The sequence below is a fragment of the Tenrec ecaudatus genome, chromosome 13 (assembly GCF_050624435.1).
Source record: "Tenrec ecaudatus isolate mTenEca1 chromosome 13, mTenEca1.hap1, whole genome shotgun sequence".
Lineage (NCBI taxonomy): Eukaryota > Metazoa > Chordata > Mammalia > Afrosoricida > Tenrecidae > Tenrec > Tenrec ecaudatus.
The window spans coordinates 96200792-96226792 of NC_134542.1; the positions used below are offsets into that span (position 1 = coordinate 96200792).

Below are 26001 nucleotides of genomic sequence, written 5' to 3' on the forward strand. Positions count from 1 at the left end.
TCTAAGTGTAAATATCTAACTTCAAAATGTTCTTGAGAAAATTTCATTATCTTTTAATTAAATTTTTCCATGAATTTTTGGAAGCCCTCTCATATGTATATGCATATATACTCTATGTTTGTATACACATAGACTTTTGGAATGATTTTTTTAATCACATTATAGTGTGCACACACATACATACACACACACACACACACACTCCTTTGTCAAACAGTCCGTATCACTTTTAGTTATATTCTAGTATTGCTGCATATTCAAGTTGTTTTTAAGCAGCATTATAATAAAATTATTGATATAAATATCACTTTGTTTCTTCAAAATAAGGAAATTACATAGTTAATGTAAATGACTATGTGTTGCCACATGAAAATAGTACATTCTCTAGTAAAAGGTTTGTATTAATTTTCTTTGCACCCAGCAATGTATTTGAATATCTTTTCTTATCCTAAACCAAAATAGATATTATCGTAAAATTTTTTAATGTAATGAATCAAAGATATAATATACAGCTTACTAAATAACTGGACTTTTTATATACTTACTACATTTTTTTTCTATTATTTCATTATATTGTCATTAGTTCTCTATAGCATATAATTACACTTTAATTATTAGTCAAGGTATTTCCATATGTAACAAGTATGGCTATTATGTCACCCTCCTTTTGCTATGTATGTGGAAGATTTTTGTTTTTATAGTATTGAGTTTTGTTTTTTTTTGTTTTGGCAAACAGGAAGAACAATTTTTAACTATCATCTCAATCTACTCATCTATTTCTATAGGTCACTATGTGTCAGTATTGACTCAATGACCGTGAGTTAAGTTTTTGATTTATTAATTTCTGATAATCATCTTATTACATATTCTTTTTAAACTTACAATTAAAAAATACCAGTCTAATACTTACCTGGCAGGGGAGATACCATGATCACGAAGGTGGTTTTCCCAGGGCGAGGCTCACCCATTGCACTCCGGGTGTGCTGACCCCTGTGATTTCCCCAAATGTGGGAAACTCGACTGCATAATTTGTGGTAGTGGGGGACTGCGTTCGCGCTATCCCCTAAAAAAAATAATAATAAAATAAAATTAAAAATACCAGTCTGTTTTATTCTTCTTAACTTTTAATTACATTTAACATTTAATTCATATAACCATCAAAAATTACTCTGAAAAATACCATGGCAATCCTTTTCTTTTTGTGATCAGATAATAATTATATCATCAGTATTTAGTAGAGTTCTTTTTCTACCAGTCATTTGAAATTATATTATAGTCATCTATTCTAAACTCAACATATGAAATTAAGTTTGGTTTTCTGCATTCTAACATTCTTTTACCTTAGAACCAGTTCCTCCTAACTATTAATTGGTTATTTTTCAAATAAAATTTGGGATATTCCCCTATTCATAAAGTTTTTACTTCTAACCTATTAAATTGTATTCTAGAAATAATAATAAAATGTCTTAAATATTGTATTATTATGAGGATAGCTATAAAATAATTATTCCATAAAATAAGTAAAATAATAATTGTGTTTGTTTTTTTAAGAAATAGTATTTCTCACACCAGACTTTTAAAAGGACTGCATTCTGAAAGTCGGATAGCTATGCTTGGCTTAACTACCAAAAAATGTGAGTGTCAGTCTTTCATTCAGACTCTGTAGGACAGCATTGTAAATATTTTTGCAGTATAGACTAATTATTTTTTTTACATTTTATTAGGGGCTCATACAACTCTTATCACAATCCATATATATACATACATCATTTGTATAAAGCACATCTGTACATTCTTTGCCCTAATCATTTTCTTTTTTTTTCCTCCTTTTTTCTTTTTTTACATTTTATTAGGGGCTCATACAACTCTTATCACAATCCATACATATTCTTATAAATAAGAAATGTATTATTAACTTACAGCCCCTTTATGGTAAAAATAAATTCTTTTAAATTTGCAAATCATTATGCTAGAGGTGAATCAAGCATTGTGGCTATTAAAATTATTAATAGATGATAATAATAACTATAGCAGGTTATCTGTTCTCAAGCCATTAATCCATTTACATTGCTAAATGCTTTCTGTATGTTGACCTATTTCATATTTGTCACAAGTCTACAGACTTTTTTATTAGCTCCCAAAGCAAACTCAGATACAGAAAATTGAGAGTGTGATAGGTTACATTTTGAAAGGTGCAGAGAACACCACTTAGTGACTAGTCTTAGTAAAAAAATCATAGTGGCTGCTCTGAGCTTTCCCATCTACTTAAACACCAGCTCTTCAAATAGGTTGTCTAGATTTGGCCCCAACTCTGCCCCCTTATAAATGTATGATCCCAAAGAAGTTCCTAGGTCCTTCTGCACCACACTCACTGTCACCAGTCATTTCTGACTCAGAATTGACACCCTGCGGGTTCCTGAGACTGTGACGTTTTACAGAAAGAGAAAGCCTCTTCTTTCTCCCATGGAGTGGCTGGCGCTTGCAACCACTGACCTTGAGTTAGCAAGGTCAGCAGGCCACCAGGGCTCGTGTTTTATGCACAGGTCTTCTTTAGTAAGCAATTCATAATAGTTTGGCATGCACTGAGTTGTCATTGTGATGTTTAAATAAGGGAACCCATTTGAAGTCCTCACTGGCACATGGTAAGCATTCAATAAATAAATGTCAGCTATCAGGGGAACAAAGGTATTTAATTGAAAATAGAACTGTATAACAAATCTATGAAATGAAATGGTAAGCATGTCATTTTCTTTATGAATATTTCTGCTAATTCAATAATTTTGTCATACTATCAGTTTAGTTATTTCCCTACATGTTGAGATTCTTACTGATTCCTTCTTTCTAAATTCATATCGATCTTGTACATTACCTGTTAATCTGAGCACACAGAAATCCTGATAGAGTCCAGCTTTATGCTAGAAACATGAAAAAATTTTCAATTGGGCTTTAGAGTTTACAAAGCATTTTTACATCCTTGCAGCCATTTACCTAGATATTCCCACAAGAAAATATTGCAATAAAATGCTTCATGAGTGCGTTCATTTAAAGTGAAAATGTACTTGAGACTTTGGGGCTTGAGAATTGCCTTTTATTTATTGGTCCAATAAAAAATATCATATTATCTACTTCATCTACTTTTTCCGCAAGGTGCAATATTGTTATGAATATATTCTGCATGCATTTATGGATGTTATCTTTATCAAATTCAACTTAAATAGCAATTTAATCCAAGAAATCTGGTTCAAATGGAAAAACTAACATAAAATCATTTTGTATTTCTAAAAATCATCCTTATTTTATTTTGAAATGGTATATGGCAATATTTTAATCTATGTTATTTATCTGAAACTGTTCCATACAAGGTTTGCTATAGGCTTTAAAAATTATTTGACGAAGATGTGTCTGAGGGATTTCATCATTTCTGATATCCTCCATTTCTTATATATAAATGGTTGTTTTGCTTCCAGCATAAGCGCATATCTAATGCTGAATTTTATTTGATTTAACACGTTTTAATCAATACAAATAGTGTTAAACTAAACCATATGAATTAGCCATCTCATTTCTACATAAGACATAACTCTTGAGGTGGCTGCAATACTGTGCCACTTCTTTTATGAACCTGGTGTATCAATTACAACGAGCACCTAACAGTTTGCTCTTATTTCTGCCGTTGCACTAAATCTGATTTATGTTGCAGAATTCTAACACGGAAACAGATGTCCTAAAGCCAAATTTTGTCAAAGGTGGTGTTCCCCTCCATGAAGGACCTTCATAGCAACCCCGAAGGCCAGCAGTCGCTGCTCAGTAACTAAAACGTGTGAAGTCAGAGTAAGACCAATAGGGGTAGAAAGATCGCAGGGTGATTCATTTGAATGAGCAGCTCTATGCAACTTATCTAATTGCCTCCAGGCGAGAATGCGTGCGCAGGGTGGCCAGCACCTAAACTGATTTTTTTTTTTAGAAATAAATTTGTGTTGTTTCCATTTTTTGTTAATGTGAAATCTCCCAGTTTTCAGATGTTGGCAACTAATTTGGTATTTTTGAGGAGCCCCCCCCACCTTTTTTTAAGCCAATCACCTGACTGTATTTGTGCGCCATCTCTAGCTTACAGATATATACTTGGTAAAATTTGCATGGTAGCAATTTCATTTATAAGCTGGAGCTACATCCTGAGAGCTAGCAGAGTGCCATGGGTTCATAATTGAAAATTCTTCCTGCTTGCAGGTTCTCCTTCCCCTTAGATCAAATAAAACAAATATTCTTATGATTTCACACACACAAATAAGAATATATTAAAATCTATTTGTCTCTATTATTTTGTATCTCTGTATATTTTAAGACGCCTTCTGTGTATTTTAAAACTCTGCTTCTGAGAACCACCCCTCTAACGACTGAGTTTACGGTGTGTGTCCCTTCTTATCCTGATTCAACATTAGATTTCCCTTAGAAAAGAAGGCATCATTCCCTCTTTCCTGCCTGACATCGTACCATTTTCAGATACGTACCCATAGCAAAGATTAATTAAAGGAGAGATTGAAAAAGCTACTTGACGGGCACATAAAGATTTCACTCCAATATCTATCCGTCAGAGTGAGAAATCCACAGACAGCTAGACCTCGGACTGGAAACCATAGCTGGTCACGGCATTTTTAACTAGGACGCAAAAGTTTAGCCTGCAATTACTCGACATGGCATTCCATTGATGAGCCGAGTGACAGAAGGCACATGGGCAAACTGGTGCCTTTTCAAATGACTTCTTTCTTCTGTTTTTTTCCAGACTTTTCAGACCTGGAGTCCTGAATGAATTAGCCTGGGTAATTTAGTTCATTTGTTTCATCCTCTTTCCTTATCATGCCTCCAGCTTTTGAAGACTTCCCTTCTCCCCCTCCTCCCTCCAACTCCCGGGCCAGCTTGCTTTCCGATGTAGGTTGACTCAGGTTATTTAAGCTCAGCACAGCAACCTAATTTTCTTCAAAGCCTAAAGTCGCCTTTCTTTGCTAGAAGCTTCCAGTTTGTTGTTTGTTCACTGTTTCATATACCATGAAAAAATGCCATGACTGATATTGTGGAAACCTACCCGTCATTAGTGCTGTTGCCAGATTTTCCATAGTTATTTGATATCGATAACTTAAAGTTATTCATTTCCTTCTGAGCTCTTTTTTTGCACTAAAGTAAAATATTTGTCATAAATTGTCATAAATATTTAGTTTACCCATTAAATCAGCATTCATTTATTAAGTAAATGAAACCAATGCATGTCTAACTTTCCATTTCTCATGTGTAACAAATATCTCAGACTTTCTCGTTTTTGACAATTATTAATGTCTTATATTTACCTAGCACTTTCAAGAGACATTGATATCCATTATTTTATTTCTACGTCCCAGTATTTTTACACACAACTAAAATCATGAGCATCACATTTCTGAAGGGAAACAGAGGCATAATGGCTAGGCAGGACTACACACAGGGACACAAACGTGGAAACAGTGTGTGTGCTTTGCCAGGCAAACAGACAGTCAGCCTCATGTGTCCTCTAAGGGAACAAAGTAGCTGGATGCTAAAACAGCCTTGGAAACATTCACAAATCAACATGGAATGAGGGTGGCAGTAGGTTAGTGATTCTAAAGGGTAACAGAAGCAAGCTGATAGATTACAAGGGCAGAGGTGTGGATCTCCACTTACTGCTCAGGTCTGTTTAAGTCTCCTTGACAACTGACACCATTGACCTTATTTCCTTATAGATTCTATGGTCTAATCCCCCTGTGGTAGGGAGAGGGTTCAAGAGAAACAGAACCAGGACACTTATAACTGGATGTAAGCAAAGGGAATTATATCAAGAAAGGAATTATGGCAGGAAAGCAGCCTAAATAGCCAAAGACAGAGAACAAGGCCAAGGTCAACTCAAGTCCTTAGACCAGATGCTGACTGGAGGCTCTGACTCGCAGCTGCCAGAGGATGCAGCAAGCAGACGAAGCTGGAAGCTGGGAGATCATAGGCCAGTGGGTGCAGAGTCGCATGGATCCAAGGTCAGCAGGAACAAGGCAGGGTGCCACGGCTCCCACGGTTGGTGGAGTCAGAGCCACCTCCAGGCAAACAGGAAGGTGAAGGGTGAGAGAAGGCTCAGGTTCCCTCCGTGTTTCTCATATTAAAAGGCCACCCCAAGGAGGCATCACCAGGCTACGACCGGATTGATAAGCTGGACTCCACCCTGACCTTGACACTGGTATCATAAAATTGACATAAAATCGAGCCTTCTCGCCTCTCAAAGAATTGTTGCCACCTTTTGGTATCCAACTTCATTTATATATCCTTTTCTAGGTCAAGACCTTGTAACAGCTTCCTACATCTACCACATTAACTTCAAACTCTACCCTCCATAAGGGCTTGAAGCCATTTATCTCTCTGACATGTTCTTATTTTTGTTTATCTCATTATTCTTTCATAAGATATTTGAAAACTGTATGCCAAGAATTGTTTGAGTCACAGAAATCACAGGTAGGTATAGTAACCATTCCATTGTTGAAAAAAAATGTTACCATTTCAAATGATTCAGACATGCCAGAAGGACCTTACAATGTTGAAGTGTCTTAAAATTTTAAAGGATGCTGTGGGAACAAAGAAAGGGGAGATAGGGTATGTCTAGAAAAACCTGAAGAAAGTTTTCTATTAACAGTGAACTGGCCTTGGGTTTTGCAGGATGAATAGGAGCTACAAACACGTAAAACATCTTTCCAACCAAAAGAGTACATGGTGAAAGAATGTCTTTAGAAGACCATGCCGTATTAGGTAGTGATGGGACTGAGCCAGGGCACAGGGAAGAAAAGTGTAAGCTGACACTTGAATTTGATGTCACACAAGTTTGCACATTACTCTGAAGTCCATGGGTGCCCTTTGAAAGTCCATGGGTGCTACTAAGAAAAAGAGAGGAAAGGTCAAGTCTACGTCATCAAACCTCTGGCACTAGAAACTAATGGAAGAAAGCTGCCAAGAAGACCAATGAGGAAGATGTTAGAGCTTGACCGCCTTTGCCCGATCATGGCTCCCTTGGTTATGACCTCAATGCCCTTGCCTCCATGGTTATTGATTCCCTATGTTAAGAGAAACATAGGACTGATTCTTAGTACATGCTCTCATTTCTGTCTTGACTCAGTCCCTTGAAGATATCGTTCAGGTTCATGGCTTTACCTGTCCTCTACATGCTCTTCCTGAGATTTCACATGTATGTGAAATTTTCATAAGAAAATACTCCAGGTTTGCCTCTTTACCTGACAGACTCTAGTATCAAAGGGTAGGTCGAAGATAGGGAAAAAGAAAGAGTTAACTCTCTCCGGAGAGAACACAATGCCTTGGATATAATTCACTATTTTCTTACTTTCTAATGGACTTTTAGAGGAAATGGAGAAACAGTTCTGTACAAACTAACTTATTAAAAAAAGGAAGGCTCTTTACTAGACGCTCATCTGCTGACATCAGAAAAACTAAATAGAATTAATTGATTGGTCGAGAATTCTTTAGTGAAACATTTATAAAGCACGAGAAATTTGCATAGTTGCTATTTAAACAGGCTGGATAATAGCACTTTCCAAGAAAATAAACGAGGAAGAAAGAGCCTTTTTAACCCTGCGGCTGCATATACTTATATAATCTCCAAACTGCAAATCAACTATGAATTACTCATTATTTCAGTATCCATACTTTCCAACTGATATTATCTATTGCCAAAATGTTTCTCATGCAGTGGAAGTTTAATTGTATTTTATGGTTTTCTTGTCCACGTGGCTAACCATTTAAAAGTGATGACTGCTTAGAAAATGTAAAGACGTTAAAAAAAATAATTTGGCTGACCAACTTAACAGATGTCGCATGATTTTTTTAAAATATTAATTCATCCTGATGTTAGCAACATTTTGAGTTAAAGATGAAATTACCCTCTGCCACCTCTCAGTTTGACACCGCTGCTAATCCCTTGGTCATCAGTTTCTGTATTTGAGACTTTCTAGAACTGCATAGCCTCTGTATTCCCTTATTAGGTAATAACTAATTTGTTTTCAATTTTAAGTAAATAATCCATTAATAATGGACTTGGTGCACACTTTAATGGAGAAGAGTCAAGTAGTTCAGAATGTAAGCAGCTGATCTTGGAATTAAGTAAAACTTTTTTTATTATCATTTTAACAGTTTGTCGACATATAATTCATGTACCATATGATTCAGAGGTTTAAACATTTTTTAAAGAGTTGTGCAATCATCCTCACAATTAATTTTAGAACTTTTTCTTCATTCTTACACTTATTTTTAGCTCCCCATTTCCCTACAACCTCTCCTGCCATCACCCTAAAAACACTACTTATCCAGTTACTGTCTCTATGGATTTACCTATCCTGGTTTTTATATAAAGGCAACTATACAACAACAACAAAAACAACAACTACAATGAAATAAAACACAGAAGAATCTTAATCCAAAAGAAAACTAGAACAAATTTAAAATGGATCTCAAGGGAGAAAAAATGGCAAGGGGTTAAATTACCATTACAAAATTATTCCACTTTCCAATTTACTCAGGCTGATAGCAGGACTCTTCACATGCCTGGTAAATGGTCAGAGAGGATTCACACAAGGTTTAATCCAACTGGGGAATACCGCAGGTGGATTTTGGGTTTTCACAGTCACCCATTGCCTTCTGAAAACAGGATGCTCAGAAATGACGCTCTAATATAGTTTCTTTCTCTAGTCTTGGATTGTACTATTTACAATCTGAGAATCACAATAACTAGTAGGTGTGTTCTCTCTGGCTTAGCTGACACCGCACTTAGATGGCTTGTTTTGAGACAAGACTTTAAGACCACAGACACCATTCTTTCTGATATCTGGGCACCATCTGATTTCTTTACCACATTTGACATTAGCGCCCATATCTTCATTGATCTCTTCATGAGGACAAATACCGAGTGGGGTCACATTATGAGAACTAATTGTTTTTAAATTAGGGCTTACAATTAAGTGCAAGCTCAAGTTCCATTCACGTATCTTGGTTTATATGTGCTGGGTCCATAAAGTATATTTTCTAATAAATTAACTGTAGAAATGTGTATCTAAAAGGAAATGGTGACTTCCACTCATCTAGTGGTTCTTTTGCTAGTTTGTAGATCATTGTTTTAATTTGACTCCCTTGTATGTACTCATATCTGTTTATTTAATACACATTCTGTTTATTTAATACACATGACTAAATAATACAGATAAAATGAATATTACAATGTTTACCAGTTTATTAGAGGGATTTCTTGGCAGCTGACCTAAAAGCATCATGATAGGAAGTATGAAATTTTAGGGCTACACATAGTTTTTAATGACATGCTTAAAGTTTACTATTCAGGATTAGTTACTGGCCTCTACCTCTCTTGATTCTAAGCCCATTCTGGCCTTTTACTGCCTTCCTCGTTTCCTCTAGGTCATATTTTAATAAAAATAAATGAACAGATAAGCTGTTAAACAGTTGATCAGCCAGATGTTTGATTTGGGCACAGTAGCAAGTTACTAATTTCTCACCTTTATGTCCATTTAATTCTCTGAGAGGGCCTAAATGAATTAATTAATTCAAGTTAGTTAACTATTATTTGGGATAGTAATAAAATAGGAAAAAAGAAGACTTTTCACTTGTTTTTAAAGAGAATTTTACTGGGGGCTCTTACAACTGTTACATTCCATCCACCAATTGTATCAGACATATTTGTACATACATTGCCATCCTTTTCTAGACATCTGCTCTCTATTGAGCCCTTGGGATCAGCTCCTCTTTTTCCCTCCCTCCTCCCCTACCCCTCATGGCCCCTTGATAGATTATAGATTGTCATTATTTTCATATCTCACTCAGACCACTGTTCCCCTTCCCCTACAGTTTCCGTTGTTCTTCCTGCTGGAGGGGGTGTGTGGCTATGTGCCATTCATTGCAATAGGTTCCCCTTCTTCCTCTACTCTCTCCCCATTCCCCCCTACCCCTGTAGTATCACTCTTCCCATTCCTGTTCCTACATTCCATGTGTCCTGAGCTTTATTTCTTACCTATACCTATGTACATGCACACATCTAGTCCAAAATGGGAAGCAGCACTGGGGTAATGATAGTGGGGGGTGAGGAAGCCTCAAGGAACCAGAGGTACATTGTGTGATCCATCGGTGCTCTACTGAACCCTGATTGATTCATCCCTTCCCTGCGACCCCTCTGTGGCGAGATGTTCCATTGTCTACAGATGGACTTTGGGTCTCTGCTATGATCCCCCCTAATTCTCAACAATGAATTTTTGTTTGCTTGGTTGTTTGTTGTTTGTTATGAATCTTCTGATGTCTGTTACCCAGTCTCAATGACATCACATGATCTCACTGACTGGTGTGCTTCTTCTATGTGAGCTTTATGCTTCATTTTTGGATGGCCGGTTGTTTAACTTCAAGTCTTTAAGACCCCCGATGCTATATCTTTTAATGGCTGGCCACTATCCACTGTCTTCACCACTTTTGCTTACATACTCATTTCGTCTTCAGCGATCATGTCAGTGGGGAAAGTGAGCATCACAAAATGCCATTTTATTAGAAAAAAAATGTTCTTGTATTGAGGGAAGGTATGACCTGAGGCCCAAGGCCCATCTGCAGCCTCAGTGTATTGCCTTATAAATATATGTACATAGGCCAATACCTCTATTTTTATTTATTAATGCATTTTCATAATTGCACATCTCTGTTAATAACTCTATCTATAACTTTGCTTCCTAGAGCTTTCCTCTGTTTTCTTTTGCCTCTTCCTTCCCCACCATCATGTTCCCCCTCTTAGTATTTCCTCTCAGCTTGATTGGTGTTGCTCTAATACCCACAGGATCTCTACAACCTCCTAGTTATTGGTTTTAATTCCCTAGTTGTTCCCCTGTCTATAGCACTGTTTGCTGACTACACACTTTCCACACCACTACCCCAGCCACCTTCTCCCCACAAGACCCTCTGGGGCTATTGGCCCATTGATTTCCCCCCAAGCTTACTTCCTGTGTTTGTCTTATATAAGTAGGCGAACCAGCAATGTCCTAGATAGAACAATAAGTAAACAAAAGATTAAAAAACAAAAGGGGGAAAAACAAAACAAAACAAGAAAACACATACATAGTCCCAGTCTATCCACTGACCTTTATGAATCTCTCCCCATTGGTCTGGGGGGAGTTGTGGGGGCTGCCCCTCCTAACCCAAAGTCTATTTTGAGTCAGATCACCTCCAATGGCTGATCTGTTATGCTCCCTTCTTGGTTTGTCCTGCTACGGAAAATTCAGGCTCCATGATCTCTCTGCCATGTGTCCCCATTATTGTCCTCTGTTGCAGTTTGTTCCAGTTAGGAGATATATCTTGAGTTGTTGGTGGTCCTACAGTCCTCTCTCTGCCTCAGCAGCTCTGTGGAGGGGCATCATCCTCGGGGCTTGGTGTGCCAATATGGAGTCTAGGCCAACTGTCCCTTTCTCTTGTTCTTTCTTGGTCTGCTTCCGTGTGGGCATAGCAAGTTGTCTCCTTTCCCCCACCTGAAAGTTTAGTGTTGTTCTCTGTCACACATACTTCTAGAGTGGGGATCAGATTGGCTCTGGCTGGGACCATCACAGTAACTCAATCTTCTCATGTAATCCTCCACGTGGTTACATCGCCCTTCTGGTTTGGTGCAAATTGGTGGGATCTGTATGCACACTTCCAATTCTGTGGAGATGAACCAATACTCTTCCCCTGGGTAGGTTAATGACCTGTTCCCCTCATGCCATCATCTCAATTTTCCACCCACCCCTTTCCCCCCTTTCCCTTCTTTATGTTGGATTCACAGGTACCGCCTTGGGTTTGATCTGACCGCCATGTGATTGCCTGTGTCTCCACCCATATATCGTGGGATAAGTGTCTTTTCTTCTATACCTACTGTGCTGATTAGGCTTACCTCAGGGCACTCATGTTATACTTGTCCTTTTGTGATTGGCTGACCTCGTTTAGCATAATTTCCTCCAGCTCTTCTCATGAAATAACATGTTTCATGTGATCATTCATGTTTCTTAATGCTGCGTAATGCTCCATTGTGTGTATGTGCCAGAGTTTAGTAAATCACTCATCAACCGATGGAAATTTAGGTTGTTCCCAACTCTTTGCAATTTTGAATTGAGCCACAATAAACATTGAGGCACATACAAGTGGTAGTGTTTTATTTCTTACCTCTTATGGGTACATGCCCAGTAGAGGGATAACTAGGTCATAAGGTAGATTAATTTCCATTTTCTTTAAATATCCCAGATGGCTTTCCTCGGGGGTTGTACATTTCTACACAATCACCAGTAGTGGAGGAGAGTTCCTATCTTTCAACATCCCCTCCAACATTTGTTGCTCTTTCATTTGTTGAGGTCTGCCTGAGTGTCTTTGAGATCACTGGTGTGATTCTCTGTCTCTTCTAGCCTAATTGTAAATTCCATGATCTCATGTGTAGCTTCTGCTACATCAACCGTTAGCACCTGTATTTCCCTTTGGCGCGTAGACTTCATCCCCTCAATCGTAGAGTTCAACCCCTCAATTGTGGACTTCATCTCCTCTATCATTGCATCCTTATTCTGTGTTGCTTCCCGCAACTCCTGTATTACTCCAAGCAGCCTTCTGAAGGTTATTTTTAATGGCAGATCCACATCTGATTCTTCTGTGAGCATCATTAACTCTGCTGTTGTGGGATTTTTGTTGTTGCTGTTGTTGAGGCTGATAAGGCTTACTGCTGCTTCCTTCACCCCTTTGTGGAAGTAGGCACCATGCTTCTGGGAGAACAAGGGACCCTTAGCTCTTTCACTGTGTTACTGATAAGGATGCTTTAGGGGTTGTCTGTGGCCTACTACAGAGGTGGGTCAGTCCTCAACAGTGGTGAGGACTTTCAGTGACTGGAGTAGGGCTGGACCCTATGTATGACAATGGGCTGCTTTGAACTGGGCTGTCAGGTCACAATTAGCTGTCTTTTTTCTAATTTAATTTTAAAATTTGTTTTTAAATATGCCTAATAGAAGGCCAAGGTGTGTGTGTGGGGGGGTGGGGGAGCTTGGTGCCATAGGAGGGAGTGCTGATCAAGGGTGAAAACAGCCTCACTTCCCTAGTGCAGGTGCCCAGGGAGAGCCTCCTCAGGGTGGAGGTGCGTGGCATTGGTGGGGGCATTTGACATATCTGTGGGCAGGGAGTGCCTTCCTGGTGTGGGACAGGCTGCTGCTGTGAGTGGCAGGAGTGGAGGAGCCAGGTCGCTTGTCACTGGGCTCCAGAGCCAGGCTATGTGTGGAGTCGAAACAAGAATGCATTCACTTCCTGCTCCCTGCGCGTCTGGGATGCTAGGGAAGTACTGAGCTGGTGCTGGCAGGGGTGGTGAGGGCTCAGGCTGCCTTTGGGGAGCATGTGGGAACACTGAAACACCAGCAAGGGGAGTGAGGGTGGAGAGGCCGCAGGCAATGGTGGTGGTGGTGGTGGGTGGGGGGATGGCCCACCTAGCCTCAGGTCACCTAACCTGCTACAGGTAGACTGTAAGTCATTTCTGGGGGCCATGGTTAAATGGAGCTTGGCAGTGGATTTCTGTCATGTGGAGGGAGGAGAACCATGGGAGAAGGGAGCAGCTCTCCTGGGGAAGTGCTGTGGGTGCGCATCTGCTACGAGTGTGGGTCCAGCCACAGCTTTCTGGGTCTCGGCCAGGCACCCAGGCAACTCCTTGTGTGGCGAACAGACCTGGGGGTGGGGTGGAGCTATCAGCGATCAGCAGTAGTGGTGGTGGTGCAGTGCAGGAACAGCCCAGCCGGCCGAGCTGAGATGTCCCAAGCATCAGATTTCCAGGAGTTCCAGCTCAGGGCAGATGTGTGTGTTTGTGGTGAGGGGGGTAGGGATTTGTCTCGTGGCCAGGGGAGGCACCCAGGGTTATCATAGCGGTCCTCTCGCTCGCTAGAATCCTTCTACTAGTCCTCCTAGGCACCATACCCACCATACGTGAAAGAACTCCCAGGATGTGCTGCTTACCTTTCCTTTTCCCACTTTTAATACAGCAAGTCAAAACTGTAGGAAATTACTCTTGAGTAATCATTCCAAATTCAAGTATACGTCTCAAGAAAACATCCCTCCTCTTTTTGGGAAGGTAGATTTTATGTCAACCTGCACTTGTGTCAGGGTGGAGTCTAACCTGTCAATCAGGTCACATGATGCCTAGAGGAAGAAGAGATGATCCTTTTATAAGGGAGACAGGAACAACCACTCCACTCGATTTTCGCCCTTCCCTTCTTGCTGGCTTGGACTCTGTGGCTGCCTCCAAAGGTTTTCCCATGTGGGCTGCCCAAACTTGAGAGCTGTCAGCCCCTTGCCATGTTTGTACTGACACGGGATCCACCAGGCTCTGCACCCACCAGCCTATGATCTTCTTTTATCCCACATCACCCTTCTGTGCCATTGACCTAGAGTGATAGGAATATGAAAAGTGTTCTGGCAAGGATCAAACCCCTGGATTTGGAACAGCCTGGATATCTTTTTGATTTAAGAGAACTTCTTGATATAAAGTCCTTTCTTTTATGTATATGAGTGGCATTGGTTTTATTTCTCTAGAAGCCCAGTTTAACACACCCGTTACTGTAAAGAAACAGTTAACTGACTTTTTGCAATCAAACACTAATTTTCAGATGATTTGGAGCCCCAAAAGAGTCAGATGATGTATGTTCTAAATTGAATTGTGCACACATGCACCGCCACTACGCACCCCCCTCCAAATGCTAATGTCTTATCTCCTGATTAATGTGACATTATTTGAAAATAAGTTCTTTAAAGATGTTAACATTTTTAACATGAGGTCATCCTTAAGTGGAATGGGTTTCACCCCATTTTGAGTGAAAGAGTGGGGAATTGCACAGAGAAACAGAAAGAATGGTCATGTGAATATATACGTACATATCAAGGAATGTCAGGGACAATCAGAAGTTGAGAAAGAGAATAAAGGATATTCTCCTAGAATCTTTGAAAATAACAGCAAAAATGACACAGGGAGTCTATCTGACCTCTGCTATCCAAAGGAGGAGAAGTTAACTCCACCTACTTGCCTTAACACAGATTTTAGACATGCCTTCACTCTGCAACCTCCTTTATCCTATTCTGACACACATCCTTCCTAACATGACAGTCTGTTTTTCTGTTGGGTTGACTCATTTCTTTGAAATGGTCACACAGAACTCAAAGACAATACACATAATTAAGAGGGTTTATTAGGGACATTCACAGGGTATCACAGTCAGCATTAGTAACTAGTAAGGATACAGTCATTGGTCTACAATGTATCTCTACTCAGCCAGTCTCTTTCTCTTCCTCTCTCTCTCTCTCTCTCTCTCTCTCTCTCTCTCTCTCTCTCTCTCTCTCTCTCTCTCTCTCCCTCTCTCTCCCTTTCTCTCTGTTTTCAGCCTCTCAGCTCCATGACCCCTCGGAATCTACCTCTACAGGTCAGGAAACCCATCCACTTCTCTTCCTTGCTGTCTCATAATATTGGCATTGCTCCTCTCCGCCTCTGTTCTGTCTCAGTCTCATTGCCTCTGTGTCTGGTATTGGCCTGGATATTTGACTCCATCCCAGGGCCTCTGTGCCATAGCCTCTAGTGTCCCTGGCCTTGGGCTCTGCCACTTCAGACTGAGAAATGGAATATATTACACTGGAGGATTTTCTTCTGATGATTTGTGATTTATCTCTCTTTCTGTTTCTAAGATGCATCATTCTTATATCAAGAAGTGGTTTGTACTTTTTTGCCATCCTAAGTCACACCCTCTGCTAAAGGAGAGACTGAAAATATACCCACCATAATCCTATAACACAGAACTCCCTCCAAAATGAGATTAAAACTACAGATATAGAGGCTAGAATTTACAATCCATTGCAAAAGGGATGGCGATTAGAAGGATCCTGCTAAGTAATTGACTACATCTCAAGAACATAATCCAGAAAGCTGGATGCTATAATTTCTAGCTCCCCAAACTATGCGACAAATAATTGGTGCTTTTGCAGAAAACCCCTGTGGTACTTTATTATGGCAGCTCTAGGAAAAATGCAAACATATCCCACTGAAGGTGGTTTCAGTGGATTTGTTGGTGAAATCCTATGATCCAGGTGCTCTCATTGTAGATTCCTCTAATGTGTGAAAGCCTTGCCCAACATTGAAGTTTGGTATCAGCCATTTTGCTTACACATCTCTGGCATGGTGGAAATTAAAGTTCACTGAGATTATAAGTAAGGTATGATGTAAATAGCACAAACAAACTCACTGCCATCGAGTCAACGTTGACTTACAGTGAGCTCCGTGGATTTCCTAAACTGTAACTGTCCACAGGAATAGGAAGCCAAGTCTTTCTCCCTTGGAACTGCTGGCGGTACAAACTGCCGACCCGTGTGATCATGGTCCAACGTGGTACCACTATGCCACCAGGGCTCTTCAAGAGATGATGTAAAGGGTCAACTAGAAAGACGAAGGTTCTCAATCAGATGGAGTGACACATTGGTTGCAACAACAGGTATACACATAGCCATAATTGTGAGTGTGAGCAGAGATTTGGACTGTTGAAAATAGGGTCTCTGTGGATTAGAATTGACTCCATGGAACACCTAACAATAAAACCAAGGAGAACAAGATTACAATAAGTTAGGAGTCTGACCTAACCTGACTCAATAGGCACCCACATTGCTTCTGGAGGTGGACTGTCGGATTTAAGTCACAGGTCTGCCACTAGATAGCTATGGGAACCTTGAGCAGGTTCCTCATGTAAAAAATTGGAATAACAATGAAATCTATATTCAAATTTTTTTGTGAACTAAATAAAATCTAGTCTATAAAATATGTAGCACAGTGCTAGGCACATGTCACACCAGGAATAAATAGGGTTAGGATCTCATTATGAATAGATATTATTAGGAATATCATGAGTGGAGAATTAGCAAAAATTATTTCTGCTTCAACTGTATCTAGGAATGTTATAATCCTAAAGATAGAGTACTAAATAAAATACAGTTCTTGACTTAAAAAATAGAAGGTGAAAGGAATCAGACAATTAAAATTCAGGAAGTTAATTTCCATGCTAGAGGTTAACAGAGAATCCCTTGGGAGCACAGGTGAAGGTAAAGTATTTGGAGCTTTTTTTTTTCCTACCAAAAAGGTGAAACCTATGCCCCTAAAAAAGTGTTAGCTTCTGTCAATAGAGAGGCTCCCTGGTGGTGTAGTGTAGTGGTTACACATTGGGCTGGGATCCTCATGGACCACAGTTTGAAACCACCAGTAGCTTCACAGGAGAAAAAAAGACTGGGCTTTCTACTCTCATAAAAAATTACCATCTTGGAAACCCACACGGGGTCACTGTATGTCAGCATTGACTTGATGGTGGAGAGCCTGTCAATAATGTCAAGAACATGACCTTGGGACTTAAGGGTATGAATGCGTCCAATGGAGTCGTGGTAACAAGTTGGGCTACAATCCGCAAGGTCAGCAGTTTGAAACCACCAGCTTCATGTGAGAAAGATGGGGCTTTCTATTCCTTGTAAATAGTCTCAGAAACTCGCAGGGTTACTTTAAGTCAGTGTCAACTCTAAGGCAATGCGTTTAGTTTTTGGTTTAGATCACTTCAATTCGGACCCGGCCTCTGGTTCCAATGTTAAGGCTGTTTGCACAAACTTTAACTTAGTCACACTCATTCCCTGCACCCCTTCCAACGCTTTCCTTGTTTCTAAATTCACACTCTATAAATTTTCATATCTCCCTTAGGAAGTGGAATGGGGGCCACGCCTGACCTCCTCTGGGCACACAAGAGTGAGTAACAAATCAACTCCACACCAGTCCAGAGCAAATGGCCACAAGAGAATTCATCCACGCCTCCACTCTCCATTCTTTTTTACTCTATTTTGATATCAATCATGCCTCCCATAGCACCCCTCTCTTTTTCGTTTGATTATCTATTGTAGCGACCACAGAGAAATCACAGACAAGGCTCAAAATCATAGAGATTGATTAGGGAAGTTGACAGGTTACCACAAGTCAGGATCAGAAAACATTCATCTGGGCCTCTCTCAGGCCTGCATACTCACAGACACATCGGCTTGGTCCTCAGCCTCTCTGTAACATGGTCCTTTGGATTCAGCCCCCACCTCCATGGGCAAGTTTTACAATTCTCCTTTCATTCTGGTCAGTGTCCAGAGGGTACTCTACCTTGCTAGCTTGCCTTCTGACCAAAAGCACTAAGCTTTACTCATTCCAGGGGCCAGGAAGCCCACTGCTTCATCTCATAGTCTTTGTGCTGTGCTTCAGTACCCATGCTGTCTCCACCACTTTAGGCAGAGATCTCTGAGGCAGTTTATTGTGCCAACCTGGCCGATAAACACATGTGGGATTAATTGAAGGGTGGGGAGATAAATGGCTTGGCGAGCCTCACCTTTCTTGTCTCTCACTCTTTGATCATCAGACCAGCGTGCGGCTGCCTTGCTTGCTCTATGCCTCTACATCTTATTTTCATGCTCTCTGTCAGCATTACAATGACTAATTGAATAGAAGAATCATACCAAGTAAGTTCACGTCACCGAACTCCTCCTAAGGTAAACTCCATCGAAGCAAAATAAAACATTGAAACAGTAAGCAGTAAAAAGAAAGTATTTATGTGAGTACCTCTTTCTCAGTTTTATCACATTCATTTGCAGCATGAACACCCTTTTAAGTACGGACTCAATGACATCTGTATGGAATTTCAGTTCGGCTTATAATCTACACTTGGCCTCTCCAATAGTTTTCTCTGTATTTCTGACATTATTAATACATTCTCAGTGCTATCGAGTCAGCCATGACTCACTGTGACCCTATAGGACAGAGTAGAACTGCCCCTGTGGGTTTCTAATATTGTCATACTTTATGGGAATAGACAGCTATGTCTTTCTGCTGTGAAGCAGCTGATGGTTTTGAACTGCTGACCTTGTGGTCACGTGTCAAACACATAAGCAGTATGCCACCAGGACTCCTGAACCATAGTTAAATCCTTATGAATGGAGAGTAGGTAAAAAAATGCCTTAGTGCCTCTCAAAACAATAGTTGATGAATAATGTGAAAAAATACATCCCCCATCAAAACACCTACTGAGTTCCAAATACAAAATCAAACCTGTAGTAGCAATTTTAGATTAGCATTCAACAATTACCTAACATTTATTAGTTCTTTTAAATGTTTTATTAGAAATGAAGCAACCAATATTTGCTCATGTTTCATTAAATCCCATTTTCAACGCTGAGCTCAAACGCAGTGATAAAGAGGAGTCCTTTGAGCTCAGTGGTAATATCATCTAAGCCTGAAAATAACAGAAAAGACTTCAGAGTCAACATCTCTCTGGTCTAAGGTAACAAGAATACCTGAATAATGACTCAAAATTATAATACTAATAAAACATGAATAAAGAACCACTTACAGTTCATCCGGCATGAATTATTTTAAGCATGTCTAATAAAAGAAAGCTTTAAAAGAGCATTAGCAGAATTTATTTAATTGCAATGTGTTCAGGGCAGTGTTATATTATGTACCTGTGGCTTTTCAGAATCACACACAGTCTTGTGCTTAATGTGTATAATCAAACAAGAAAATAATAAAACTGGAAACTATTCTTCAATGGTAAATTTTAGCCCACTGAGCTGTCAATTGTGGATGGATTCATGATTGATCAGAATAATACACAATGGCACAGTGTAATTCTTTAGTGTGATGTTGTAAAATGGAGTATTGCTTCTGTTATTTTATCCAGTTTGCTTTTATATGACAGGGTTTATTGTGCGTTATGTTGTAGCTCATTCCTCTGTTCACAATGCCTACTGATGTGTAATTATGACTTGTCTGAACTGTAAGAAGGCGCAGTAAGTGAACGGAAATCTGCAAGCACACTTGATTTATGAGTCCTGATACTATATTACAGTCCTAATCTGCCTGCTTAACTTAGCTTCCGGCAAACTTACTATATAACATGCTTGCGATTAGCACTGTAACAAGTTGTGGAAGATTTACTCTGAAGGAACTACTAGATTTTTTTTTAATGATTTAGTCATTATTTCAGTTACAGGTAGAGCAATAAATTACTCACTTTATAAAGACCTCATGTCAAGAAACGGCCATTATGAAGGCAATTTTTATGTGGTAACAACGAGCAGTGTGTGGAATGTTTCCTCTGTTAAATTTCATATTGTTATTGGTGATGGTTTATGATAAAACTGGGGATGTTCTTTTTCATAGAACAGTATTTTCCTTCATGCACTATGAGAATATCTATTTTGATCAAGGGCATCTAATTTTTTGCAAGAGTGGCCAAAAATAGAAATTACTATGGATGAGCAAATGAAAGCAAACCCATAGAGCAGTGACCTCCGTGTCAGCAAGGAAAGATGTAAGCGAATTGGCCTTTTTTTAATCACCATTCACAAAGACAGATACAGCTGGAGTTAAGTTTTACAGTAGTGTTATTAAATCCTAGCAATTCTCATGCTTTTAGTAAATTAAAGTTATAAATTACCCTTTGTTTCTCCAGATCCAATCTAAATCACCAATAAGAAAAAACACGCTTCTTTGGAGCTTCTTTTTTCCCAAGTTTTGTTAAATGTCTAGTAGGGAAAACAGCCCAAGAAATTAAAAAATCAACTTGACAAATCATCTGTAGCTCATACTTTTGTATGAAATAAACAGCTTGGTGCATAAGAATATGCAAGACTGCCTGAGTCATTTCAGAGATATCTTTAAATAGTATCAATGAGATGGATATTCCAGAATTTTAAAACATCATATCATATCACTGATATCATCTTACTTTTCTATTGCTTTTTTGTTTAGCTTGTAGTCTCCCTCTTTGTTTCCTATCTTTCTGTTGTTTCTATAATTGGCAAGATATGGGATTTAGGACCTAATGAACTGAAATATAAATTATTAACTGATGACTTCATAATAAAAAATTCCAGAAGAGTAGGACTGTGATTATGAACACAAGTATTCTCAAACTTGTCCAACTTTGGAAAAGTTAGAACAATACATCTTTTATAAGTGAACAATACACTCCATTAAATTCTGGATTTGAAAAGAAGGCTTCTGAAATATGCATTAGTCATTCCATCCTGAATAATTAGTTCCTGTTTTTTTGCTCAGCACACACACAAAAATGTCAGCCTTATTTCAGATTCATGAAGGCAAATTCATGGTAAGAACCCTTCACTTGCCATCCCACCATGTAGTAATGTGGGATGGACTAGTTTTTCTCATTTGCGCAGCTGTGCACATTGCCTCTGCCAGATCATGCAGATAATAGATACTGGGCTCAATGGGTAAGTCGTAGACGATGGCCCTAAGTAGGCACTTCCTTTACCAAATATTAAATTAAACATGATTCTTTGCTAGTTGCATGAATTATAGTTGGAATCCAAAGCTGTGTCTGAACACTGTAGCTTCGAGTCATCTTCTTTTCAGTTTATGAGTTTGGTACTCTAAACTCTTTCTTTAATGGTCTAAGCTAAGGGATCAATCAGCATGCCATTTAAATTACCCATCAACCATGTACACTGCTTTCACTACAGGAGCCCTGGTGGTATCGTGGTTAAGCAGTGGGCTACGATCTGCATAGTGGGCAGTTTGAAACCACCAGCCTCTCCACAGGAAGAAGGCTGGGCCTTCTACCCTTATCTACTGTTCAGCCTCTGAAACCCACAGGCGGTCACTAGGAGTCAGCCTTGACTCCATAGCACTGAGAGTTCTTACTACATCAAATATCCCTGGGTTGGTGTAGCTCCCACTCATAGAAGAGACAATGACAAATGTCTTCCTTGAGAGCTTTTGAATTCTATGAACCAATGGTGCTTTGAATGCATGGGCCTGAGAGTGTAATTATCCATTAGTCTGATGATAAAACAGTGAAATAAAAGTATTGTGTAGGTGCTGCTGGCTAGCATATTTTCAATGACAATCACCAGTCACATATACTCAATGAAGTCACATAAAGATGGTATTACCACAGTATTATAATGAACTGGAAATGGCAATATATTTAAGATTCTGAAACTTAACTTTTTTTTTCTTCTCGGATACCAAAATCTGCATTTATAGGCTCTGCACCCAAGAGCTTGAATCTGCTTCTCCAGTTTTCATTTCAGGAGCCTTCTATTGACAGCAGTGCTTATCATGTTAGGTTGCATTAAACTGTTATGCACATTTCCAACTTCCCTTACATTAACAGGCAAAAGCAACAGTGTGCAGTAAAAACTGGTAATTATCAGGATCTTGTTCTTCCATGCCATGTATTCCCCTTCCTGTGTGATCTGCATTTGATGTGTGGCATGGCGGCAACACAGTGGTCTGCTAAGCAGCAAGGTCAGCTGTGTCTCAGAGGAGACAAGGCTCTCTACTCCCATAAAAAGTTACAGTCTCTGAAACCCAAAGTAGCGATTCTACCCTGCTCTGTAGGGCTGAAATGAACCGGAATTGACTTTATGGCAGCTGTTTGTTTGGCAGTTATGCCAAGTCGCCTTGCTGGAGCAAAGATTAAGTGGAAAACTGATATCCAAAAGGCCGTCAGTTTGATAGAAGAGAGATCGGCAGGCTGCTTTCCCGGAGATTAGAAACCCACTGGGGAAGTTCTACTCTGTCCTGTGTGGTTGAGAGTCAGAGTCAGTCCGGCTGTGCGGGCATTTTTGCTTTGTCTCAAAGATTAAATGAAGAACCAAGTCTAAGGGTGCTTTGGGAGCTTGTCATATAATAATGGAGTGTGTCTTCTAGGTTTCTTTTTTGTATTTTCCTCTTAATTATTTGGCGACCATTCACATTTATTTGATATAATTAGCCACCAAGAATATATTAATTATTCACGTATTAATCATTCACATGGGTTTACTTCCACAAATTAAAAAAATTAAAGACAGAGAACTTCTTTGCATCAGAATCCTATAATGTTATTAATAAGACACACAGACGGGTGTTTTTACTGTTGTCGTGTCGAATGTGATTGGCAGTAATGCTTCAAGACAAAAGAGACTGCTGCTGGCTAAGGAACATTCTGGCTGTACTTCTTCCAAGATGGATTTGTTTGGTTTTTTGGGCAGTCAATAGTATATTCAATATTCCTTGCCAACAGTATATTCAATATTCCTTGCCAACGCTGCAACTGAATAAACAATAAGCAAGTCACCACGGAATGGCAAACTGACAGACAAGTGGTAGAGATAGACAACTAGAAATCTTTATGAACTCGTAAATAGTAACTATTTTCCAGTAGTTTAAAGTTTAGTAGCACAAAGTGAAAGTTGGGCTTTAGTCATTCACTGCCATCAAGTCTATTTTGATTCATACAGGACAGGGTAGAATGGTCCCTATGAGTTTCTGAGACGGTCACTCTTTAAAGAAGCAGAAGGCCTTGTCTTTCTTCTGAAGAGCAGCTGGTGGTTTTGAATAGCTGACCTTGTAGGAAGGAGATAAATAAAATAAAAATAGTCCACTACTGTTGATTCCAACCTACAGCTACCTCTTGGGAAAAGTAGGACTTATCTGAGACAGGGTTTCAGGGACTATAAATCTTTAGAGAAGATTTTCTCCCACTAAATGGCTGGTGGGTTCAAACGAACAAACTCTAGTTATCAATGCAATGCTAACTCACTGCATCTCCATGGCTCCTTCAATTCAATATCGTCCCATGCAAAGTTAGCATTTATACAACCACTATGAGGAAACACACATCATCATTTCATATTACATAGAATTCAAAACTAGAATTATGACTTCACATGCAGCAAATATGTTTACTTTGAAGCATGAGTTTGTTTTATGGTCATTATTAATGATGACAGTCATTATCTCCCATGTCTGTCTGAAACTGACATTGTTCTAAGCACTTTGCTGAGTAGCATGCTACAAAATAGGCATGTGCACATCTGGGCAACTAGTTCTCAGTTGGTTTCTCCTTGGGCTGGACTCATTGTCTCCTGCATATTGTCTTATCTGCCTCACCCATATCCTGGCCTCCCATTTCTATAAAGGAAAAGGGCTCTTCAAGAATCATCTTAAAAGAAAAAGAAAGGGACTATTTTTAAAACATCTCGATATTATAATTAATTCACTTGTATTGTGAAGTCTAACACACACAGGCAAGATTATGTCAAACCCATTTGCACAACCCAAGTCACCTGAATACTGACAATATCCTCAAAATCTCCCTTTGCTTAGGGTTGAGGTAATTAAGATTTATTGTGCCAACCTGGCCCATAAATACATGTGGGGTTAATCAAAGGGTGGAGGGATAAATGGCTCAGTGAGCCTCACCTTTCTGGTTCTCGGGTCTCTTGCTTTGTGATGGTCTCAACAGAGTGCAGCTGCCTTTGCCAGTTCCCTGCTTCAGTTGGCAAGGCTGATTCCCTGTAAGACAACCCTGAGGAGAAGCCACAAGGACCTACCCCGATGCAGCCCTGGGTGCTGGAGCAGCCCTGTGGAGACCCCTGCCAGCACTGAGATGCTTACACATTCACTGAGTCGGCTTTCCTCCTACAGTCAGCATCACTGTGTGAGTTTTGTGAGATGGAGGAGGACTTTGTGGATTGGTGTCAGACATATGGGCTAATGTTGGATTTATAGGCTTGGGAAGCTCTGGGTTGGAATGTTTTCTTGATGGGCACTTACCCTTTATATAAAACTTTCTCTTATACATGAGTTTCTGTGGATTTGTTTCCCTAGTTTACCCAGACTAACTCAGTGGTCTTCTCCTTACCCTCTCCCTCACCCCTTATCCTTTTCCCTATTCTTCCCTGGCTTCGACATAGCCTTCAAAGCCTGCCTTTATTTTTGGTTTCAAAATCTTTTTCTTAGTTATTTTTTAATAAAACTGGCATCATATACTATTTGTTTTTATGAGATTGGCTAACCTGGCTGATCATCATATCTTCCACATGTGTCTGTACCATGAGGTGCTTGACACTTTCATTGTTAATTTTTAGAGATGTGCACTATTTCCTTGTAGATACCAGAGTTTACCCATCTCTCCATGAAGGGTCATTTTGCTGATTTCCATCTCTTTGTTATGGTAAACAGAGCTGCAATAAACATGGATGTGCATATATCTGTGTATTTTGTTCTTGATTTCAATGGGGAAAATTGAAAGTAGTGAGATCGCAGGTTCACATAGTAGCTGTTCTTTTTGTGGGTAAGTAAGCACCATACTATTAGGAGGCAAAAAAAACCCCAACAATTTTGTTTAGTTTGGTTTTATGATATTTGATGTTTGTTTTCCTTTCCATAGATCTGTGTACTCATTCTATCACAACTTGTTTTGATTTCTGGTCAGTGCCTTCTGTCTGGACTGGGAAAAAACAGCTAGATGTGTATACAAGATCATATGTATTCACATGTGTAATGAAATTATTTTACCATAGGAACCAGTCTTTATTTATCAAACTCACCAAAAGGGTGGGACTGTTTCTGCTCTTCCAAGCACAGACAGACTCTAGGTTATGATGAAAATCTGTTCCCAAATATCCCTTTTTCTTGAATTGCTAGGTAAGTCAGACAAGTGCATAGCATTCTTATATTGCCCATTTATTTAGTAAAAGGGATCAAAACTCTGAAGTGATTTCAAGGCCGCACATACAGCAACTAAAGATAATTATGATGAAGAATGTGTTACAAATGGGAATCGGTTCAATTACTTCAACATGAGAGCAGATTTGCATAATATTAATGGGCAAGTATGCATTACCCATCAGTCCAAGTATGGGATGAAACTGAGTAGGCCGTACTGCATTTATACTCATTCATATACAAGTGGACAATGGCTCTGTGAAGAATTAAAACACTTATTGCTATTGAGTCTATCCTAGCTCGTCATGACACGAGTAGAGTCCCGAAGGCTATTCGTCACTATGGAAGCAGACTCCCACCTCTTGTCACTTGTGGAGTGGCTGGTGGGATTGAAACCACTCTTCCGGTCA

General features: G+C 39.5%; 1 non-coding gene across 1 annotated transcript; it reads left to right on the forward strand.

Moving 5' to 3' along the window:
- The first annotated feature begins 902 nt into the window (after positions 1 to 902).
- LOC142425036 (U1 spliceosomal RNA) lies at positions 903 to 1066 on the forward strand. The gene has a single exon (XR_012779433.1). It is a non-coding gene; the product is annotated as a U1 spliceosomal RNA (small nuclear RNA).
- The last annotated feature ends 24935 nt before the right edge of the window (positions 1067 to 26001 follow it).